This window comes from Schistocerca americana, unplaced genomic scaffold, assembly GCF_021461395.2.
Source record: "Schistocerca americana isolate TAMUIC-IGC-003095 unplaced genomic scaffold, iqSchAmer2.1 HiC_scaffold_809, whole genome shotgun sequence".
NCBI classification, from domain to species: domain Eukaryota; kingdom Metazoa; phylum Arthropoda; class Insecta; order Orthoptera; family Acrididae; genus Schistocerca; species Schistocerca americana.
The window spans coordinates 20,001-27,500 of record NW_025726576.1 but is presented as its reverse complement, the minus strand read 5'-3'; the positions used below and the strand labels follow the sequence as shown (position 1 = coordinate 27,500).

The 7,500-nt window shown below is 52.9% G+C and overlaps 3 non-coding genes across 3 annotated transcripts in view; all 3 read left to right on the top strand.

The window, feature by feature from the left end:
- Positions 1 to 4,547: 4,547 nt before the first annotated feature.
- Positions 4,548 to 6,457, top strand: LOC124591146. Its single transcript, XR_006976985.1, has one exon. It is a non-coding gene; the product is annotated as a small subunit ribosomal RNA (ribosomal RNA).
- A 351-nt stretch (positions 6,458 to 6,808) lies between these two features.
- LOC124591144 lies at positions 6,809 to 6,963 on the top strand. Its single transcript, XR_006976983.1, has one exon. It is a non-coding gene; the product is annotated as a 5.8S ribosomal RNA (ribosomal RNA).
- A 188-nt stretch (positions 6,964 to 7,151) lies between these two features.
- The window catches only part of LOC124591150, a 4,223-nt gene continuing 3,874 nt past the window's right edge, over positions 7,152 to 7,500 (top strand). Inside the window, exon 1 of the ribosomal RNA XR_006976989.1 lies at positions 7,152 to 7,500. This exon is cut by the window's right edge and continues 3,874 nt beyond it. This is a non-coding gene — a ribosomal RNA (large subunit ribosomal RNA).

Below are 7,500 nucleotides of genomic sequence, written 5' to 3'. Positions count from 1 at the left end.
CGTGTCACTAATGTACAGAGATACAACAGTTTCGACTGGAACCGGATTAAACGTATACACGGCGCTGATTAGTAATAGATAGAGCCATCAGAATACAGATAATGTATACAACTGTCCGTATACATGCTGAAAGACTCTGCTCACAATCACAACCACACGTCAGCCACACACCCTTATCACGCACTACTCTCTGCCTGTAACACGCACACAGACAATATGTAAGCACCAGCATGGAACAACACCCAGTGCATCCTCTCCGCCACATTAGACAATCCACACTGTCATAACCAGACTGGGAGGTCCACTCAGAAAACAGAATATCCCACCCACCCGACAACCACCATTGCTCAGCCAAGCCACCAACACCCACACATGTCCTACACAGGGGTGCACCCAACATCACAATACTGCCTCCTCTCACAGCACACAAACAATGGCAGGAATGAAAGACACAGGTCTGCCACAAGCATGGAATGAGAGCGCCGCCTGTCATGAGCCAAAGGTGCATCCTGACGTGGCAAATCAGATGATGCCGCAGGCATCCACTTACTATAATCACAATCAACAAACCGGCCGCCCCGCCCCGCCCCCCATTAAACCTTTCCTTACAACAATGTGTACCTTAACCTAACCTATATCGTACCGTAACCTAACCTATATCGTACCGTAACCTAACCTATGTCGTACCGTAACCTAACCTATGTCGTACCGTAACCTAACCTATGTCGTACCGTAACCTAACCTATGTCGTACCGTAACCTAACCTATGTCGTACCGTAACCTAACCTATGTCGTACCGTAACCTAACCTATGTCGTACCGTAACCTAACCTATGTCGTACCGTAACCTAACCTATGTCGTACCGTAACCTAACCTATGTCGTACCGTAACCTAACCTATGTCGTACCTTAACCTAACCTATGTCGTACCTTAACCTAACCTATGTCGTACCTTAACCTAACCTATGTCGTACCTTAACCTAACCTATGTCGTACCTTAACCTAACCTATGTCGTACCTTAACCTAACCTATGTCGTACCTTAACCTAACCTATGTCGTACCTTAACCTAACCTATGTCGTACCTTAACCTAACCTATGTCGTACCTTAACCTAACCTATGTCGTACCTTAACCTAACCTATGTCGTACCTTAACCTAACCTATGTCGTACCTTAACCTAACCTATGTCGTACCTTAACCTAACCTATGTCGTACCTTAACCTAACCTATGTCGTACCTTAACCTAACCTATGTCGTACCTTAACCTAACCTATGTCGTACCTTAACCTAACCTATGTCGTACCTTAACCTAACCTATGTCGTACCTTAACCTAACCTATGTCGTACCTTAACCTAACCTATGTCGTACCTTAACCTAACCTATGTCGTACCTTAACCTAACCTATGTCGTACCTTAACCTAACCTATGTCGTACCTTAACCTAACCTATGTCGTACCTTAACCTAACCTATGTCGTACCTTAACCTAACCTATGTCGTACCTTAACCTAACCTATGTCGTACCTTAACCTAACCTATGTCGTACCTTAACCTAACCTATGTCGTACCTTAACCTAACCTATGTCGTACCTTAACCTAACCTATGTCGTACCTTAACCTAACCTATGTCGTACCTTAACCTAACCTATGTCGTACCTTAACCTAACCTATGTCGTACCTTAACCTAACCTGTATTGCGCCTTAACCTAACCTGTATTGCGCCTTAACCTAACCTGTATTGCGCCTTAACGTAACCTGTATTGCGCCTTAACGTAACCTGTATTGCGCCTTAACGTAACCTGTATTGCGCCTTAACGTAACCTGTATTGCGCCTTAACGTAACCTGTATTGCGCCTTAACGTAACCTGTATTGCGCCTTAACGTAACCTGTATTGCGCCTTAACGTAACCTGTATTGCGCCTTAACGTAACCTGTATTGCGCCTTAACGTAACCTGTATTGCGCCTTAACGTAACCTGTATTGCGCCTTAACGTAACCTGTATTGCGCCTTAACGTAACCTGTATTGCGCCTTAACGTAACCTGTATTGCGCCTTAACGTAACCTGTATTGCGCCTTAACGTAACCTGTATTGCGCCTTAACGTAACCTGTATTGCGCCTTAACGTAACCTGTATTGCGCCTTAACGTAACCTGTATTGCGCCTTAACGTAACCTGCATTGCGCCTTAACGTAACCTGCATTGCGCCTTAACGTAACCTGTATTGCGCCTTAACGTAACCTGTATTGCGCCTTAACGTAACCTGTATTGCGCCTTAACGTAACCTGTATTGCGCCTTAACGTAACCTGTATTGCGCCTTAACGTAACCTGTATTGCGCCTTAACGTAACCTGTATTGCGCCTTAACGTAACCTGTATTGCGCCTTAACGTAACCTGTATTGCGCCTTAACGTAACCGATATTGCGCCTTAACGTAACCTATATTGCGCCGTAACGTAACCTATATTGCGCCGTAACGTAACCCACATTGCCCCTTAACGTAACCCACATTGCCCCTTAACGTAACCCACATTGCCCCTTAACGTAACCCAACACACGTTGGGCCTTAACCCAACACACGTTGGGCCTTAACCCAACACACGTTGGGCCTTAACCCAACACACGTTGGGCCTTAACCCAACACACGTTGGGCCTTAACCCAACACACGTTGGGCCTTAACCCAACACACGTTGGGCCTTAACCCAACACACGTTGGGCCTTAACCCAACACACGTTGGGCCTTAACCCAACACACGTTGGGCCTTAACCCAACACACGTTGGGCCTTAACCCAACACACGTTGGGCCTTAACCCAACACACGTTGGGCCTTAACCTGCTCTGTAATTGTCATACGACGCGTTAAATTAGTGTAGTGTTGCCTAACTGCAACCCCCGCAATATAGTTTGCTACTCGCACTGCCCGGTCCCCAGTGTATCGCTTCATGTTAAACACCTTGCAGCTATACACTGTAATGTGGATGGCAGCAGGACGTACATGCTCAATGCCCTTTGCAGTTGTTCATTGGCATTTGCAGTTGTTCATTGGCATTCGCATGTGCGAAGCACTTAGCCTACGCTGTGGTACGGCCTGTGTCAACTGTCCGCTGATGTTGTACGTCCAAATCACACACTGTACTGCACATTGGTCCTCATGTACTGAATGATACATCGTGGTACATGTGACCGTACAACGACTGCGCCAACAACGGCGAACCATGCGGTCCAAATGTTGTGCACTCAGCTACGTGTCGTCTCCCTATAAGAGCTGGATTGCAGTGTGGTATGCCCTGGATGGCGATCAGCATGAGCCGTCTGTTGATGTAGTGGCGCGTGTTGTCAGACGTAGTCGTCTCTTCTCACACACCGTGATAGCATGGTGCACTGCGTTCCACATCTGCGACATGCGACAGAGGCCGGTTGACAGTCGTTCGCGCAATGGACATCGCATACGTACGGGGGCCACCTTCCACGTGTTCGCGAAGCGTGCACATGTTGTTGCGTGTATGTGGGCAGACATAGTGTGTCGTGACACCTGACACAGGCATGCAACAATCGTTGAATTTGCAAATGGCGATGGACGCCTACGTTTGCTGGTGACGTTATGCAAATGAACAACTGGTAAACCGTTGTGGTGCGGTTGTTCTCGCTAGAGGTGAATCAGTGATGGCGACGATCGGTTGAGCTACCAACCGGTTGTTCCAGCGATACCCACCATGCCCACGAACGTGAATGGCATCTGGGTGTGAAGCGATACGCGGCGGTGGCTGGGTGGGACCGTCCCCGGCCGGTGAGGGGGGGCCTCCCGGCGTGCTGGCCGCGCGGTGCGTGGGCGCACGCGCTACAGCCGGCTGGTGGGGGCGGCCAGTGGCAGGCGCGCCGGCCGACGGAGGCGGCAGGCGGCGCAGCTGCGCGCCGGCGCACCCTGCACGCGGCGCCGTGCGGCCAAAGTAGGTCCTCGCGGGCCCGGTGCGAAGCGCGGTGGACATCTGCAGTGTGCTGGTCCGATTGAGGACTGTGTGCGCTGAGGATGCGCCGCCGCCCGGCGCTCGGCGCCGCGACGCCGTCTGCTGCTCGGTCGCCTCTGCGGTTCTCGCAGGTGGTTTGTATCGCAGCTGTGCGGACGTGTTGGCGCGTGCGCTGTGCTGGGAGAGTTCGCTTCGGCACCCAAGTGGGGCTTTTGTCCTTCTGTGGCGCTGGCGTTGGAGCTGCCGGTCACCGTAGGTGGCGCGTGTTGTCTCCCGCCGGCAATGCCACGACAGCACGCTCCCGGGCCTCTGTCGGCAGCGGCAAGCTCAGTTGGGAGCACGGGTGGTCGCACCTAAAGCGTCTACTCGCCAAACTCCGGGCGATTGCGCCTCTCTCGAACCCGACCAAGTACTTAGGACGGCGCTGCGCGCCGCCGGGACCTGAGAGGGTTTCGAGGTGTATTGTGCAGGGGAGCTCAGCCTCCTCCTGTTTGCAGAATAATTGAGCGGACGCTTGCGTGTTCGCGCGGGCCCCCGGGACACACTCCCGGGCGGCCGGCTGCTCAGCTCTAGTTGACGCAGCTCCCTGGTTGATCCTGCCAGTAGTCATATGCTTGTCTCAAAGATTAAGCCATGCATGTCTCAGTACAAGCCGCATTAAGGTGAAACCGCGAATGGCTCATTAAATCAGTTATGGTTCCTTAGATCGTACCCACGTTACTTGGATAACTGTGGTAATTCTAGAGCTAATACATGCAAACAGAGTCCCGACCAGAGATGGAAGGGACGCTTTTATTAGATCAAAACCAATCGGTCGGCTCGTCCGGTCCGTTTGCCTTGGTGACTCTGAATAACTTTGGGCTGATCGCACGGTCCTCGTACCGGCGACGCATCTTTCAAATGTCTGCCTTATCAACTGTCGATGGTAGGTTCTGCGCCTACCATGGTTGTAACGGGTAACGGGGAATCAGGGTTCGATTCCGGAGAGGGAGCCTGAGAAACGGCTACCACATCCAAGGAAGGCAGCAGGCGCGCAAATTACCCACTCCCGGCACGGGGAGGTAGTGACGAAAAATAACGATACGGGACTCATCCGAGGCCCCGTAATCGGAATGAGTACACTTTAAATCCTTTAACGAGTATCTATTGGAGGGCAAGTCTGGTGCCAGCAGCCGCGGTAATTCCAGCTCCAATAGCGTATATTAAAGTTGTTGCGGTTAAAAAGCTCGTAGTTGGATTTGTGTCCCACGCTGTTGGTTCACCGCCCGTCGGTGTTTAACTGGCATGTATCGTGGGACGTCCTGCCGGTGGGGCGAGCCGAAGGCGTGCGACGCGCCTCGTGCGTGCTCGTGCGTCCCGAGGCGGACCCCGTTGCAATCCTACCAGGGTGCTCTTGAGTGAGTGTCTCGGTGGGCCGGCACGTTTACTTTGAACAAATTAGAGTGCTTAAAGCAGGCAAGCCCGCCTGAATACTGTGTGCATGGAATAATGGAATAGGACCTCGGTTCTATTTTGTTGGTTTTCGGAACCCGAGGTAATGATTAATAGGGACAGGCGGGGGCATTCGTATTGCGACGTTAGAGGTGAAATTCTTGGATCGTCGCAAGACGAACAGAAGCGAAAGCATTTGCCAAGTATGTTTTCATTAATCAAGAACGAAAGTTAGAGGTTCGAAGGCGATCAGATACCGCCCTAGTTCTAACCATAAACGATGCCAGCCAGCGATCCGCCGCAGTTCCTCCGATGACTCGGCGGGCAGCCTCCGGGAAACCAAAGCTTTTGGGTTCCGGGGGAAGTATGGTTGCAAAGCTGAAACTTAAAGGAATTGACGGAAGGGCACCACCAGGAGTGGAGCCTGCGGCTTAATTTGACTCAACACGGGAAACCTCACCAGGCCCGGACACCGGAAGGATTGACAGATTGATAGCTCTTTCTTGATTCGGTGGGTGGTGGTGCATGGCCGTTCTTAGTTGGTGGAGCGATTTGTCTGGTTAATTCCGATAACGAACGAGACTCTAGCCTGCTAACTAGTCGCGTGACATCCTTCGTGCTGTCAGCGATTACTTTTCTTCTTAGAGGGACAGGCGGCTTCTAGCCGCACGAGATTGAGCAATAACAGGTCTGTGATGCCCTTAGATGTTCTGGGCCGCACGCGCGCTACACTGAAGGAATCAGCGTGTCTTCCTAGGCCGAAAGGTCGGGGTAACCCGCTGAACCTCCTTCGTGCTAGGGATTGGGGCTTGCAATTGTTCCCCATGAACGAGGAATTCCCAGTAAGCGCGAGTCATAAGCTCGCGTTGATTACGTCCCTGCCCTTTGTACACACCGCCCGTCGCTACTACCGATTGAATGATTTAGTGAGGTCTTCGGACTGGTACGCGGCATTGACTCTGTCGTTGCCGATGCTACCGGAAAGATGACCAAACTTGATCATTTAGAGGAAGTAAAAGTCGTAACAAGGTTTCCGTAGGTGAACCTGCGGAAGGATCATTACCGACTAGACTGCATGTCGTTCGATGTGCGTGTCGTGTCGCGCAACACGCTACCTGTACGGCTCGCAGTAGCCGTGCGCCGCGTGCGGAACCACGCGTGCTTCTCAAAACTAACGCCAATGTTGTGTGGTACGAGCGCTGAAGCGCTGGAGCGGCTGGCCTGCGGCACCTGGCGCCTGGCGCCGGTTTTGAATGACTTTCGCCCGACTGCCTGTCCGCTCCGGTGTGGAGCCGTACGACGCCCATCGGCCGTGAGGCCGTTGGACACAGAACGCTTGAACAGGGGCCGCCACACGCCTACGTCCCGCCTATGCAACTGTCTTGAAAGAGACAGTGGAAACTAAGAAAAGATCACCCAGGACGGTGGATCACTCGGCTCGTGGGTCGATGAAGAACGCAGCAAATTGCGCGTCGACATGTGAACTGCAGGACACATGAACATCGACGTTTCGAACGCACATTGCGGTCCATGGATTCCGTTCCCGGGCCACGTCTGGCTGAGGGTCGGCTACGTATACTGAAGCGCGCGGCGTTTGCCCCGCTTCGCAGACCTGGGAGCGTCGCGGCCGCCTGTGGGGCCGGCCGCGCCTCCTGAAACGTGCGATGCGCGCCCGTCGCCTGGCGGTTCGCATACCGGTACTTACTCGGTAGCGTGCACAGCCGGCTGGCGGTGTGGCGTGCGACACCTCGTACAACGACCTCAGAGCAGGCGAGACTACCCGCTGAATTTAAGCATATTACTAAGCGGAGGAAAAGAAACTAACAAGGATTCCCCCAGTAGCGGCGAGCGAACAGGGAAGAGTCCAGCACCGAACCCCGCAGGCTGCCGCCTGTCGTGGCATGTGGTGTTTGGGAGGGTCCACTACCCCGACGCCTCGCGCCGAGCCCAAGTCCAACTTGAATGAGGCCACGGCCCGTAGAGGGTGCCAGGCCCGTAGCGGCCGGTGCGAGCGTCGGCGGGACCTCTCCTTCGAGTCGGGTTGCTTGAGAGTGCAGCTCCAAGTGGGTGGTAAACTCCATCTGAGACTAAATATGACCACGAGA